General features: G+C 39.6%; 1 protein-coding gene across 1 annotated transcript in view; it reads left to right on the top strand.

Moving 5' to 3' along the window:
- The first annotated feature begins 758 nt into the window (after positions 1 to 758).
- The window catches only part of LOC129763482 (uncharacterized), a 489,208-nt gene continuing 472,685 nt past the window's right edge, over positions 759 to 17,281 (top strand). The window contains exon 1 of the mRNA XM_055762583.1: positions 759 to 1,149. The gene's annotated coding sequence lies outside the window, so the exon portion shown is untranslated. The remainder of the gene's footprint in view (positions 1,150 to 17,281) is intronic.

Genomic DNA, 17,281 nt, shown 5'->3' with positions numbered 1-17,281 from the left:
ATGGTGCTGTCAACGGCCAGTCGAGTTGGCATGAAATTCGTCATATAAAACATATTCGATATTTTAGCTTTGAAGAAAATGGATGAAAATTGTCGTTATGTATTTCCATCCATTTTCTTCTGTTTCTAAAACCACGTGGGAATCATATTAGTTCGAAAGTCTTTCAGTGTCACCTACGAATGTGAAGCAGAATGAATTCAGGACAACCGGCTCGAGATTCAGTTAGGGACTCTCACACCAAGCCGATAGTAAAGGTTATCGCTCTGATAAATTCGTTCATAACTTGTTCGTATGCCACCATGCCCAATTTCGATGGGAGAGTAAAATAAAAGCCAAGGACTGCATCCCAATACAAACCGCTTTTCAAGTTCAGTTTCGAAAATTCACTCGCCTTATATATAGACGAGCCCCTCTCAAGTGTTCATCCTGTTCACTGGGCAGTCACTCCAATTCATCGCAATACGGATTCCCTCGTGGTCTACTCAGAAAAGTGCATTCGATTATGCACCAATCATACCCCCTCCCATACCAATGCCTCTAGCAGACAAACCATGTACTGTGAACAGTTTACAAGTTCTCTCGTGCTCTTCTGGCCGGTCGCGTCATTCCAACACTAACGCAAACGCTGTATGCATCTTGCATGCATGCAAGTGCCCATTACATGTGCATCGTCGAGTTTGCGAATGTAAAAATAAAAAGTGAACTGTCTCACGGGCCAACCAGCCGTTTACAATGTATGCATCGGTGTTTCTTCGCGGACGATTCATTTTTTGCGCTGCAGTTTTTCTTAAAATATCGCCGCTGATTACCGCGATCGCCTCGGGACCACTGCACCGTGCGCAGTCTTAGAAGTACATATTTTTGTTGATGTGATTATTTGATTCCGATTTTTTTTTTGCTGCTGAGTGTTCCTAGCTGAGTTTGATTAAATTTTCACATCTAGTTGCACATGTTGCATTCGTGTAGAAGTGTGTTTCGAAGCGCACTAGACCGCGGTTTCTATTCATAGCCAAAAATGAATGAGAAGTGTTATCGAATATGTTTCCATTGTGGTTGTTAGGATCAATTCGCCGCAACAGCATTTCCGCAAACGGAACGATGTTGTAAACTTGTTGCATTCCTCGAAACATCTTTGGATTCTGTGTGGAGGTGAGATCAACATACACATGCAACATACGGGTTCCGGTTGGAAATTGTCACCATCGAGCAGGGCTCCTGCGCCCACTCGTTTGCGATCCAAAAGCGAACGAACTGACCTTCCATAATGTGTGCGACTGCCGGTCCGTAAAACATAAACCAATCGACGCTTGAAAGTTCAAAGTGTCGAGTTTTGATTGTGTGATCAATAGAGGCATGTTTTCCTAGGCACCGTTGCAAAGTGCACCAGTCGATACAATGTTGCGGCCGTCCGATGAGAAACTCGTTCCCAAAAATGCACACCGTTCAAAAAGGGAGGGGGAGACGGGAGGTGTGCATGCATCGGAAAAGCGATCGGTAGTGGACGATAACAACATCACATCCATCCTCATCCAAAGCCTTAAACAGCCAGCGGCATGGTGCGCAGCTTTGAAATGAAGTGAGAAGCAATACTTGCACCGTTGCACCGAAAAATCTTTTGAGTCGACTGCGTGTAGAGAAAAATATATACCGTTGCAACGTTTCACCTTCGATCTGTTGAATATTCAGTTCCACTTCAAGTTCGCTGAATAATAAGTATGCAAATGGTTTTTCAACGCCCAGACGATGGACATATGATTGCGTCGATTGAGTTGTCTATGTGTAATGAAAACCGTATTTGTTCGCAAATTAATGGTCGCGAACTATGCGTATGCAATTACATTATCACTCATTTGGTAGATGAAAATCTTGATTCCATTTACACGGAGAAGCGGTTCGATAGGAACAAGGTCACTGTCAGTGCGTCTCAGTGACACGGTATCTACGATAAAAGTTTCAAAGTTAAAAGAGAAAGGAATGTGAATTAATATATTCTACTAGTGCTGAGTTCCGAGAGTTATCCATTGCCTCAAAAACAAAGAACGTTGAACACGGAAGTCATGTTGTAGTATTAGTTATTCGTTCATTTATCAATATATACCCGATACATAATATTGGATTTTTCACTTATTGTAAGAAAATTGTTTCAGCCTCACTTCTTATCATAACCTATTGCACGAAAGATTCACCCATCCAGACAAATTCCATTTTCACTTGAACTCCTCTTCGCTCGTAGTTCCACTTTTCTTCCTGGGTTTCCCTTCGATCAGTAATCCTCAAATGCCCGTAGAACGGATTCTACTTATTGAATAGTGACAGCTTGCCAAATCGTGCCAAAAAAGACAATCAGTCTCATTATTGTGATAGAATTGAATGGGAGTTCTTCCAACAAAAATCAACCAACTTGGATTTGATTTGATCAGCTTAAAGCTATAAGCGTTCATTTATTTAGAATAGGTTTGAGGACAAAATTTATTCCTTCGCTTACATTCCGGTGTTTTCACGACTCTCAAGTTTCAACTTACTAGCCTGTAAATAGCATAGGATTTAACATATTGAGGTGAAGGTGAAAGGAAGCCACAAATGGCTGTCACAATGGCGCTCATTTCTTACATCTCCCTTCCTCACCCCTCGCCCGAAAATCAATAATTTTCCGAAACAGTGCGAAAAAGATTATCGTTTTCGCACACTTTCCATCAAGTAGTATCAACCAAACTCTAATCGATTACTCACAAGATATTAAATTTTCATCTGCCGTCGCAATCTATATATATAAAAATGGATTTCTGTCTGTCTGTCGGTGTGGGGCTGCCATACAAATGAAACACAAATTTCTGCATAACTTGAGAATTAATCAAGCAAATGGAATAACAATTGGCATGTGGAAATTTTAGGGTGTAATAAATGTTTCTATTCTTTTTTCTATCATATTTTCTGTATCAAACTTTTATTCCATGTAACGGAGAAACATGTTATTTGCAAGTGTTTGAAAAAGATTGAACGAGAATTTTTGTCTGAAAATAATCTGATATTATAATGATGAGTTTTGGTAGAAGCACTAGGAATTTTTAGTAAAAGGTAAATTCAACGGGGTCGATTAGAAAATCAATCAATGAACAGTTCTGCGATTGGACTCATGAACTTGCGCTTAGTAAGAAAACGTAAATGTTTGAAGGTATTGATTTTTTTATTGCTATTGATAACAAAAAACAAATTTTGGGAGGGACGAAGTTTGCCGGGTCAGCTAGTGTATAATGAAAAAGTTCGGAAAACTCGAGCTAGTACTCTGAAAGTTAAATTTTAATTTTTAAATTTTCCGCAATGGTAATTAGCTGTAAATAATATGTTATTCCTGAGTCATAGCGTTTCATGTGATGAAAATCAATAAAATAAAATTATGTTGATAGCAATACAATTATTGCTTTTACTTTTAATGGGTCTGTAATGTAAGTTTTAGCAACTTTTACATTGCTTAAGAAAATTGTATTGCAGAGCTCGGAACACTGCAACGGCTGCTCCTGCTGTCAAAAATAGTAAACAGAAAGGATTACATTCAGTCAAAATGCCTCAGCCAACGAAGAGAAGGGTTAAAGCTCTCCAACGTGAATATGTGAAAAAAATACGATCAAAGTAGGAAAATATTGAGGAATTATCAACATCGAGTTACTGTGCGGAAGAACATGTTAAAATCGAATATTTGCCATCGACAGGTATGCATAAAGATAATTGCACTGCATGTTTGGAGTTCTAGGTTTTTCAAGATTTGCATTATGAGCTTGAAAATCCAAATTCAGGAGCAACTATCGACGTCCTTTCTTCAAGCCCTCTGTGCGGGTTTGACATATGACGGATATGACGCATATTATGTCTGCTGTCATCCCGGAAGAAGAAATGAATTTTACTTCATATGTAAATACATTTCTATATATATATTTATATTTGCAATTGTACATCGTTCATATATTTTTCTTCAGCATTGAATTGTAATTTTTTTCAAATGTATTCTAAGACTCGTGTCAGATAAGCGCCACACAGTCTGATAGGTGAATTGATCTACTTCCGTACCAAATTCAAAACAAACTTTGTGCTTTGCTCTTCTCTCACAAACACTATTACCCCATTACCTCACGGGGTACGGATAGTAGATACAGCTTACCAGCAGTATGAGTGATTTAAAGAGCTGAACCGAGCAGTATCCTCTGCGTAGAACGAGATATCCACTACAACATGGCGCAGCTTGGTCGTAACCACCCCGAATGGGTTATTTTAACTGATTGAGAACTAAAGATGACCTACGAATTAGAAACTTATCGTAATTCATGTTAAATTGGCGTTAATTTCTTAAAGGAGTGAGAGTTTTTCCATCTGGTTCTAAAGTTATGAAACACTGGAATTTCAGTTTTTTAAATGTGATACAGGCTTGGGAAATATCGAAATCCCAAAAAAAAAAACAAAACATTGGAAGCCAAACGTGTAGCAGATTTGTGATTTGTGAAGTGACGATACACAGGAAATAGTGGCAGATTCTTATAAAAGAATTCTTAGTGGTATAAACCATTTGATGTTTGGAAAGTGTATAAATGTATATAAAGCTATCGTTTTGTTCCCTTTTTAGTTGCCAGTGGATCCGCCTTAGCAAAACATCTTAGTGGAAGATTCTTGAATCCACTAAAACTGCATCCGAACAGGGCACTGCAACTTGATAGTGAATGCGAATCCGATAGCTATTGCTCGACAAAAGAAGTGTCTGAATGCTTGACGAGAAAAACCTGTTACATTCAAACAGGACCTGTTCAGTTTGATTCACAATTGGAAGCAGAATATTTCAAGAATCACGTAGAGGTCAACTTGGATAAATCCATCGCTATAGCTTTTGCCACAAAGAAACAAAATACGAACGAATGGAAAATTGAACGATTAGTTAGAATAACTGCCAGCAACGGTTACTCGTTGTTCACCTACATGAAAAACAAATCTCCAAACTGGGATAAGAAAGTAAATCAGTATTCGAGCATGCGGTCTTTGAACGTTACATCCACTAGGTATGGCAAAGAAACTGAATTGTTGGCGTTTAACTGTTACAAAAGAAAAAGGAATCTCTTGATGAAACAATGCGGACTGATTATTCACCCCGAAGAATCCTGGTTTGGAGCGTCGCCGGATGGAATAGATGCTCCTGGGAATGTGGTGCTTGAAATAAAATGTCCAGGAACCCCGGACATGTAACTGAATGAGATCCTTGGCACACCGAATGTTAGGAAATATATCAAGCAGCAAGGCATTTTTACATTTTTACACTATGTCAAAATCATCTATATTATTGCCAGGTTCAATTGAACATGTGGATCTTGAATTGTAGAATCGCAGATTTAGTCGTTCATTCGAAAAAAGACGACGATTTTCTTGCAATTGAAGTCCCCTTCGTCAAGCGTTTGTTGAAAATGTGGTTAAAAACTTAAAAACCTTGTATTTTGATAAAATGATAAAAAAGTTGTTATCTTGAACAAATAAATATAGAATATGTGCAAGTAGTATTTCATTCAAACCCTTCACTTTGTTGTTGGAAATTAGCGCCCACTGAATAGATGGAAAGATTTCCTTGAATAAGATGGAGTTCGATGGTAAATCGATGCTAATGGATTGCTGGTTGTAGATTGAGATTTAGATGTGTCGCTCTCTCTTGGGGTCGACGGAATGAATGCACTTATTTTCGTAATTAAAATATTGTTTCACATACAATTACTTATTATTTTCAGAAATAACAACGTTGAAATGAAATGGAAGCTAGTAATATTTATTTTAAAATTTATCATCTTTCAGTACAGGTGGGGTTAGGTTTACAATACCACGAATGATATCCATTATATCATTTATAAATGCCAGAATATTAGTGGTGATAGTATCGCAGAATACCAAATAGTTTGATACGCTGGATGACTCGTTCAACGTGTATACGGGCTCGTGCGATCGCTTCGTTTCTGCTTGCTTCTGATGGAGATAGCCTCCCATAGCCTCCCACATCATGAATGGCGGCATATGAAATCTAATGCATTTCGCTGAGCACTCTGTTTCTATAGAAACTTCCTTGTCGACCATGATTTCATCCACATGTGGCGTCAACAGATCTATTAATCTTTCGCTGTTAAAATAATAAATTTATCGGAAGTTTTTCCGATATGCTTACGAAGGATATTAAACCAGCAGGTGTTACTCCCACTAAAAACTTGACCGTTCTTCGACATTTGTAGTTAGAATAAGATGAAATCCTGCAGTTTAAACAATTTTGAATCCGTATCAATGGTTTAATCTTCTTAGATGGAACTGTATTTGGCTCGAGGTACGTTGAAATTGCTGTAAAAATACACAATCATTAATGTCTTATTTGCTACTTATGAAATGTGGAAAATTTACTTTTTTGAAAGTCAGTTTTCATGAAGTACTTGAAGAGACTGTTATCCCAAGTGCGCGTTTCCTTATCAACACTGGAAATGTTTCCAAACAGCTTCGTCTTTTAGTATGACAACCGGCTACACAGCATACTCTCCCAAGTTTCACTTCGTGATTACAAGACGTAAGCTTCATAGAAGGAACTACATGATTCTTCAGTTTCAGGGTATCTGTTGAATACAAATTTCTTGCGGTGCATGTTTTAATCCAAATCGAATCAATTACTTACATTTAATAAAATCCGCATCGCAGAAATGATCGCTGCAAATCCTTTCTGTTCAATTTCCCGAAAGGTGTACAAAACGGGTCCATTTCTGATACACCGTACAATTAGTGGGTGGAACACGGAAGAAAATCTTATTTTCGGGCATTCCAGTGTAGTTTTTGCATGCAGGAACTATGCATTTTGTAACTTTCTCTAGAATATGCTTCCGAACTTGCTTCATTGGATCAGTCATTCTTAACCCTGACATCTTTTACACAACTGAAAGAGAAAAAAACAGTAATATGTTATATATAAAAATGTTCAGAATAAATTTTCTTACAATCAAATCATAACCACGCTAACTTTCAATGATTCAAACATTGTAATTTATGGAAAGAACTACAAACCTTCCATAGGCTCACATGGCAAAATTTAAAACCATCATCACTTTCACCGCAGCGCCACCTAGGTGTAGATTTGTACGTTAGATCGCCAATAGTTGTGAAACGCAGTGTACAATGGCTTCGTTTCACCTTCATCTTAACCCTTTCGTTACGAGCGTCGTCTATAGACGACATCCGCGACATGAGAGTCATACTGCTCATCGATCACAACAGCGCGACGTGCATACTTTTCGGCGCAGTGCTCCGTACAGCGGTAGCACTCCGGCGGAGCACACTGCCGTATTGAAAGGGTTAAGACCGTAAAGAAATCTGTAAGACATGCGCCTGGGACCGCACGTTTTGGGGCAAACTTGTACGCTTCATTTGTTCGGATTCCACGAATGAGATCGTTTCCTCGTGTGTGGATGAGACGAAGCTGACCCATCGGTAGGCCTTCTCAGATTCTTGGCAGACCAAGGATTTAATCATCCTGTGTAGAAAACGCGGGTTATTTCGTTGTCCATCCGTAACAGGTGGAACACGAAACACGAGAAAACTCGTGAGCGGTCCACAACAGATGAGACGTGAAACACGAGAAAACTCGTGAGCGATAGTCGATATGTTAATCCCTTCCCGTATTGTTTAATACACCACACATCAAGTGATTTCACTAGCCTGCTGAGCGTTCTAGCGCCCTATGTTACTCAAGTACCCACGAGTGAGACTCGATGTTGTACGGGAAAGCGTTAATATATATTTACATCATGAAATATAGTTCACCTCTGCTTTCAAAACTCAATTAATTTGAATACAAAATGCTTTTCCGTAAACTTTCCTAAATCATATCGCTTTTCTCTATTTTTGCTTTTGTTTATATTTACGTTTAGTCTTCTATCCCTTTCTCCCATACTTCCCAGACAGGGAAACATTCTAAACACACATGAATTTATTCGCGATGCTTCACTTTCAACGATTGGATATGGAATGGAAATATGGAATTGATAGTAAACTGTCATCACTTTGCATGTTTGTTCATATGCATTCGGTATCGAGATATGCTGCTATCGTACCCTGCCCCACACATTGAATTATTGAAGGGAAGGGAGTGGTTTGGATGGGAATAAGGATAGAGATTAACATTGAAATAGAGATGAACCAGCCTTTGGCTGAAAATCTCTATAATAAAGAAAGAAAAAAAAATAAAAATTAACATTGAATTTGAAAATAGAAACACTTACTTCTCCTTCGCGCTGTCGGTCGCAAACAATATCAAACATTTCGTTTTCTCCACTCCAAAATTCATAGTCAATGGCATCCATCTGTATCGAATTTACCTCGATCGCTATTCCGGTAGCCTTTTGACGTAGGACTACGTCTAACCGGAAGATATAGGGGGTGAAATGGAAATCTAGGCACTGAACAAGTAGGAAAAAATGCAAGATTTGGAACGCTTATAACTCGAGCATTTCTCAATAGATCGCAAAGGTTTTTGCATCAATTGATAGGAAATATATCTACGCATCTATCATAACGAATAACATTTCATTTTTATTGAGATAAATAATTGAATAATTGTGAAATATCAAGCATCGTCAAAATGCACTATGTGCCCATTTTTGATTGGTCCATTTTGTGCTCCTCAAATCGTACCGACCAAAACGGGCAACCAGAGCAGCAGCGAAATAGAATGAAGCACGATTGGAAAGGAAAAAGAAAAAAATGAACGAAACATTGGTCGCAGTCTCACACATGCGTAATTCTCGAGCGAGCCAGACGATCATTCTCATCCAAACCGTACACCACATCGTTTCGCATCACATCACATCAACAAACTAACACAAGCAGCCATGTCTGGACATGGCAAAGGAGGAAAAGTGAAGGGAAAGGCAAAATCCCGCTCGAAGCGTGTTGGACTGCAGTTTCCCGTAGGTGTATTTGCCAATTGCTCCGCAAGGGTAGCAGGGCCGAGCGCGTTATTACCAGTGCACCAGTCCACCTAGCAGCCGTTATAGAGTTTCGGCTGCTGAAGTGAGCGAGTTGGCTGGCAAAACTGCTCGCTCTTTGGTTCGGTGGACATCAAGACAACAACAGGCAGACTCAAACGCAATCACAAAACGGCAGCAGGTAGCAGAAGAAAAAAGTTTGTTCTTTATACAAACTGCTTTGGTGACAAATCCAGAACAATGCGGCATCGAGGGCGTTCGAAATGTTTTTTTCAAAACCACGAGTACTAAGTTTTCTAAATTGGAACCATTCCATAAAACAAGGCGCTTTTCAGGGCCATTAAACCTTCCAAAAAAGAGTTTAGGAAATACAGTTCAATGCTTTCTAAAACATTATCCAAAATAATAATAAAACACAAATTGATTTTTTCATAATTTGTTTGCCAGGATCTGATGAGTATGTGAATTTGGCAGTTGTTCTGAGCTTATTGATTGTTGGGGACTTTCCTGATTATTCAATTTCCACCAATTCTTAAATTGTTTCCAGATTGAAAATACAGTAATTTACTATTAGTTCGACATTTAGCTAATCGGACGGACATGTAATGCGACTTATTTAGTTGGAAATTTTCCATCTGTGAAAGCTGTGGCGAGTGGCAAACGGAATCGCTAAACAGAAAGGTTTAGCCGAACAAGATGGGGATATCAAGTGATAACAAAACAATGAACTCTTCGGATTGAAGATAATTTTGTGATCCTGAAAAGGACCCTTTTTTGCCTGCATGTGAATCCAACGAGCGAACAAATCGTAATGATTGTATTTTTTTGCCATCGCTCCCTTTTAACGCTCATTCGTTCGTCTCGTTGGACTCGCCCCTCTGGCTGAGTTTGCCGATTTGTCTCTATCCTGTGAGTGTGTACCGCTAGAGAATAAAACGCGCGGACCCCAAAAAAATGTCTTAATTTATTTCAAACCGTAAACCCGTGTGGTTGTACGGCATCGGCATCGTGGACGTAACAAAGGAGGACAAGTTAAGGGAAAGGCATAGACCCACTCGAACCGTGCAGGTGTGCAGTTCTTCGTAGGTGTATCCGCCAATTGCTCCGCAATGGTAGCTAGGCCGAGCGCGTTAGTACCAGTGCACCAGTCTACCTAACCGGCGTTATATAGTTTCGGCCGCCGAAGTGTTCGAGTTGGCTGGTAAAGCTGCTCGCGACGATAAGAAAAACCGCATACAGAACCGACACTGAGTGGTGATAATGCGACGTGCCATTGAATGTAATTTACTGAACAACATGTCACAAGCTGGATGGGAAGAAATTTTCCAACTGTGAAAGCTGTGGCGAGTGGCAAACGCAATAGCTAAACAGGAAGGTTTAACCGAACAAGATAGGAATATCGAGTGATAACAAAAACACAACACCAAAGGTTCTTTTCAGAACCATCAACATGTTCATAAAGAGTAAACAGTAAACTAATCCATTTTTCAGGTAGATAGGTAGGTATTCACGTAGGAGAAGAAAATAAAACAATATATTTAAAATATATATTTAACAAAAGCTGTCCCCTTTGTATAGTCCTACGTCACTCCGGTTATGTCCCCGACATTACCCACCCGTCTTTTTCGCAATTAACATAGACTCGGCTACAGTCGATTATATACATGTTACACCAGCACCATTATTCCACATCTCATAACTACATCAATATATCTTTGGCACCATATGGAAACAACAACAATGATAACACTTGCAAGTATCAAATATCATGCTACATGTTATTTAGTATTGCCTCAAAGGAATCGCACCTCTAGGCATCGTTCGTACAACGTACACCAAGCGCCAAACAAGCGTTCACCATAGCATGTATACAGAGCCAAATTGAGTGCTTGAAACTACTAGGAATATAAACATTTCTCATCATTTTGCGCTATTCTCAAAAGAAACGCATGTGTTAATATTACTGGCCTCAAAAAAAAGTTTCATTACTTTCTCATGCTCGAGAGAAGCACAGCTGTCATGCTTAGTGGAGGAATTTTTGCTACTGGCAAGCGAAACCTAATGACATACAAAATTCCAGAACAACATTTACTTTCTCGGTGACTAAACAAGCGAAATAAACTCTTTTTGTTAATATCAACAACCTCGAAAACAGTAGCAATGCTTCATTATGATCAATATTAGCGCAAATACAATCCTAGTTGAAGGCAGTTTTGTGACTGGCACGCAAACTTAAATAACATATAATATTCCAGTAAGACATTTAACCTGCTTGGTATTCCCCGAATATTTTTTTGAAACACAACCTTAACGCCTGCTTCGTCATAATGTCAGTTTAATGCATTGATGCATTCTCAAAGGCACCAAAAGAGCCCTTATGATGACGGAAAACAAACAATGTTAACTGCTTGGAAAAAGGCTGAATATTTGCCTCAGTGGAGATTCATTACTAATACCCTAGCGCAAATATATCCCTCCCGCTAGAGTTGTCATGAGCGGTACAACCTTTGGCTCTTGTTGAATGATCAGTGGACTGCACAACCTTTGGCCCGTGTATTTGTATGGAGTGTGTGTATGTATTGCCGTGACTAAGTAAAAGTATATAGATCGGATAGGAGGGATATGATACAGGGACACAACGAAGGAAACATCATGAAACGTTGACATCGGCGTTTCTGAGGAACAGGTATAAATGAAGCAGAAGATCAGGATCACGGCTACCTAAGATATCCCGGACAGGGATATCCGACTGTCTGCCGTTTGCTCTCAGTGCTCTAGAGAGCTGAGAGCGAGCAGCATGGAACCGGATGCACGACCAGACAATATGCTCTATGTCGTGGTAGCCATCGCCACAATCACAAAGATTGTTTATGATTGTGGCGATGGCTACCACGACATCGAGCATATTGTCTCTCTCCCCTCCTTGTTTATATTTATCGTTACGGTTGCATAAATTGCAACCCCAAACAATCGTCAATCATACCATAAAAAAATTAGTTGCATCGTTACAGGGCCAATGCACACGGGAGCAAATACAAATGGGGTTTCAGCGTAGCGAAGATGCACTATTTTTACGTACGGGTTGTGAAGCACAGACGTAGGCACACAAATATCCATATACCGATGGCTTGAAGCAACTAGATATACACACACTCATCTCCGTTTTGTGCTCTTATCAACAGAAGCCCTTTCTGTTGATATTGCCAGTCTAGATTAGCTTAGCTTTCATCCTTTGTGGAGAGAGTTTTGCTATCGTCATGCGAAACCAAATTACTGACAAAATTCTAGAACATTTATTTTCTTGGTGTGCTGACGATAGCCTAGCTTGATGATTGTGTAGTTCAGAACCTTAATGTAATGGCGTCAGTTTGATGCAATGATTGCAATGCTAGAGACATCAGCGAGTGAGTAATTTGGTCGCGTCCACAGCTCAATCCGAAACGAAGACATGTGATGACGCAAAACAAGGCAGAACAAGCGATATTCATTGCTTCAAATACAGAACGAGACAAAAAGTTTGCCTTCTTTCCTTGCTTGTTGATTTGGAGAGACTTTAAATTTCTTCAGTTCATTCGTCTCTTACCTTCAAAAAGGCCCTTGGAAAACTTTACTTTATCCATCATATTACTCCTTCGCCTCCATTGCCTTGAGAAAAGCACTCGATCCCTCGCCGTCCAGCTCGCCCAGCAACGATGTTGTCCAGTCGGTGTCCTCACGAAGAATCAAAGTTTGCCTCAGCGAGATCAACTGTTCATACTTTAGGCAAATATTCCCCTTCGTTCTTCTTCTTTTCCTTTGTTCACGGAGATTTTTCATCTTACGATTTCCTCTTCGTTGCTCGTCGATAAGTTGCTCGTTATAGACAGCTCTGTTCGGGAAAGCACACAAATGGACCGAACAAATGTATGAGGAAACCATGTACAGACTATGGGATTGTAATGTATGGCATATCAAACAAATCTTAGAGAATTTCCGATTCGTTTGGTATGTAAATCGGCAAAATTCGTTCGCGGCAAAAATAGTTATTAACGTTAACTTTATTTCATAAAAACGTGACCTGTTTTCTGATTTGGCACCCTTAATGAAAGACGTAGTTCTACGTCAAAAATTGTACCAAACTCCTGCACATAAATACAGAGATCTTCCACATCAATTTCTCGATTGGAACTAGACAGAAAATTAAAAAAAAAAAGCCTTTCAGTGCATTTCAAGTCCGAAGAGAAAGAAGTGTTCGAACGAACCGACGGTTTCATCCCCTCATCGGTTTCTCCCGCTATACCATCCGCAAACGCCATTTACTGCACTTTCTTCATACTTTGTTTTATACTTCTTCAATTCACCTCGTTGCCTTCACTCTGCTGTTGTCACACCATCCGTTCGACCGCCCGCCAACCAGTTGTTATCATCGTTCTATTTCCGTCAGATTCGCGAGCGTTTCTTTCCTTTTGAATTGCGAGGGAAAAAATATACCCGCGGCTTGCAGAGGCACCTACGAACACATAAATCGAGTGGCAATGTAAATAATGCAACAATGTTGCCCTGACAGTCTCCACGCGAGCTGACGGACGGATGAGCACCCGTTGCATGCGCCCCGCTCTCTCTGTGATTGATGGTGTGCGAAATGAACCGCACTTCACTGGCGAGAGTGAGCTCTTTCTGAAGGCGCGCTCTGTTTCTCACCACCAATGAACACACGCGAGTGACCCTCTCCGTGTCTATGGGTTTGGTGGTGAGCAGCATCCACAAAACGTGCTCCGGATTATCGGGTTAATGAGGTTGGTGGTATGCAAAATTGTTTGCGTTTTTTCTTCTTCTTGAAGCAATAAAAAACGCTGTTGTCAGGACGATTCGGAATAATGAGTTTTGACTGGGTCTTGAAGATTGTTTTGAAATGCGTTTCGACGCATTATCTGCTGGTGGTTTTTGTCCGATAGATCTGCCAATGTAGAGCAGGAATATTTACAAGTTTCACTGGTGGGAAGAGTATAATAATTTGTTCGATCCAATTGTGCATTATCAGCTGATAATGGGAAAGTGCGTATTTACGTTTACACAAACCGAACATCCTTCGATGGATTCATTTTCATAGTCGTTGATAACTGCTCAAGGCTATAGCTTTAGAGAGAACATTGTTTCATCCTATGGAACTAACAAGTTTCTAATCTTCGTTTTTCGCAAAGAAGTTGTGTAAAAGAGATCAATTTCATTCCTATTATCATTGACTAGTGCAGGGTCTTTTGTTGGGTCATAGACCTTTGAATTGAAGTAGAACACATATAAATAGTATTAATATGGGCTGCCATACAAATGAAACTCAAATTTCTGCATTACTCGAGAATTAGCAGTTATCCATTAATGAAACCAAATTTGGCATGTGCAGGTTTTAGGGTGCAATAAATGTTTTTACGGTGGTGAGACACTCCACCCACTCTCTAAGGGTGGGCTGTCATACAAACGAAACACAAACTTCTGCATAACTCGAGAACTAATCAAGCACAATTTGGGATGGGTTTTTGGGTATGAGAAATGTTTCTATGATGGTATGACACCCCTTCAAACATGACAATTCAAAATTTTCGGAAAACTCTGAAGGAAAAAGGGAAAATTCGGAAAATTAAATTCCCATATGTTCTTCAATTACATAGTGACAAATGCTGTTAGTCCATTTGATGTTTGCGCTAGCGAAATTGATCTTTGTTCGAAACTGGAAATGGATTTTAATGTGATGAAACGCACTCCTATATCTTCTTCTATCTATACCCGGATCGCCGGATGTCAAAAAACAAATTTTGGGCGGAACGAAGTTTGCCGGGTCAGCTAGTGAATAATAAAAATTCATTTAAATAAATTAATTTTAACATAAATTGAGACCGTATATCAGGTATAATGTGTTGAATCTCGTCTTCGGCGTAGACCAGAGATTTCATATGGCTCCACAAAAAATATTCCTGCGGTGTTAAATTGCATGAAGTTGGAGGTCAACTCACGGGTACATTACGCGAAAAATTGGTTCAAAATCAAAACTTTGAGCGCTTTTAGGCATCCCTAAATCATATCCGAATGAGCTGAAACTTTGCACAGGTCATTTTTTTTGGGCCAATAAACAAAATGTACATGATCGGTTTTTGAAATTTGACATAGCCATTTTCGCTGCCACCCTAATGAACACATTTCATTGCAGTACTATGCCTCAGAACTTGATTTAAAAATTCCACAATTTCGAATAAAATTCTGAAAAAAACCACATATCAGAAACCCGTTCATCTAATTCAAAATTGTGTATAATGGATCAAAAGATAAATTAAAAAATCCAAAATTTCGAAATACCAAAAAAAATTACTTTAATTAAAAAAAAATTATTTTCGATAGTTTTTTTTCATAATTTGTCGCGGTACACCATAGTAGACGCATTTTGAGTTTTTTTTTGACGTAGGACTACGTCTAACCGGAAGATATAAGGGGTGAAATGGAAATCTAGGCACTGAACAAGTAGGAAAAAATGCAAGATTTGGAACGCTTATAACTCGAGCATTTCTCAATAGATCGCAAAGGTTTTTGCATCAATTGATAGGAAATATATCTACGCATCTATCATAACGAATAACATTTCATTTTTCCTGAGATAAATAATTGAATAATTGTGAAATATCAAGCATTGTCAAAATGCACTATGTACCCATTTTTGATTGGTCCATTTTGTGCTCCTCAAATCGTACCGACCAAAACGGGCAACCAGAGCAGCAACGAAATAGAATGAAGCACGATTGGAAAGGAAAAAGAAAAAAAAAAGAACGAAACATTGGTCGCAGTCTCACACATGCGTAATTCTCGAGCGAGCCAGTCAGCTTAAAAATCCCCGCTCCGCTGCCGTAACAATCACCATTCTTTGTGTGGACACCGACTGGACAACATCGTTGCTGGACGAGCTGGACGGCGAGGGATCGAGTGCCTTTCTCAAGGCAAGAGGGTGGAGGTGGTAGCGCTGGAGTAGAATAGAGTAGAGTTTTCAAAGGGCCTTTCTCAAGGCTAGAGACGAATGAACTGCAAAAGTTTAAAGTCTCTATAATACAAGACCTTCCTTCCTTCCGTAACGATCATTCTCATTCAAACCGTACACCACATCGGTTCGCATCACAACACATCAACAAACCAACCCAAGCAGCCATGTCTGGACATGGCAAAGGAGGAAAAGTGAAGGAAAAGGCAAAATCCCGCTCGAACCGTGTTGGTCTGGAGTTCCCCGCAAGGGTAGCTAGGCTGAGCGCGTTAATACCAGTGCACCAGTCCACCTAGCCGGCGTTATATAATTTCGGCCGCCGAAGTGATCGAGTTAGCTGGCAAAGCTGCTCGCGACGATAAGAAAACCCGCATTCGGAACAGAACACATTCGGTTCGGTGGACATCAAGACAGCGACAGTTGCAGCGAGTGGCGAGTGGCAAACGCAATCGCAAAACGGCAGCTGGTAGCAGAAGAAAAAAGTTTGTTCTTTATACAATCTGCTTTGGTGGCAATTCCAGAACAAGGGCGTTCGAAATGGTTTTTTCAAAAACCACGTGTACAAAGTTTTCTAAATTGGAACCATTCCATAAAACAAGGCGCTTTTCAGGGCCATTAAACCTTCAAAAAAAGAGTTAAGGAAATACAGTTCAATGCTTTCTAAAACAATATCCAAAATAATAATAAAACACAAATTGATTTTTTCATAATTTGTTTGCCAGGATATAATGAGTATGTGAATTTGGCAGTTGTTCTGAGCTTATTGATTTTCATCAATTCTTAAATTGCTTCTAGATTGAAAGTACAGCAATATACACTTATCTCGACATTTAGCTAATTGGACGGACCTGTAATGCGACATATTTAGTTGGACATTTTTGTAAACATAGAGTTCGGGGTCCAAATTATGACCCCACATTGAAAGTCGACACTGTACCACTGTCATCGCAAATGTTCAATTACATGTTAAAATTACCTCCAATCCGATACTGAGTGGTGGTAATGCGACGTGCCATTGAATGAAATTTACTGTAAAATATGTCACAAGCTGGATGGGAAGAAATTTTCCAACTGTGAAAGCTGTGGCGAGTGGCAAACGCAATCGCTAAACAGAAAGGTTTAGCCGAACAAGATGGGGATATCGAGTGATAACAAAATAAAATAAACAATAAACTCTTTAGATTGAAGATAATTTTGTGATCCTGAAAAGGACCCTTTTTAGCCTGCATGTAAATCCAACGAGCGAACAAATCGTAATGAATGTATTTTTTTGCCATCGCTGCCTTTTAACGCTCATTCGTTCGTCTCG

Source organism: Toxorhynchites rutilus, chromosome 1 (genome assembly GCF_029784135.1).
Source record: "Toxorhynchites rutilus septentrionalis strain SRP chromosome 1, ASM2978413v1, whole genome shotgun sequence".
Lineage (NCBI taxonomy): Eukaryota > Metazoa > Arthropoda > Insecta > Diptera > Culicidae > Toxorhynchites > Toxorhynchites rutilus.
This window is presented reverse-complemented; position numbering and strand designations above follow the sequence as displayed.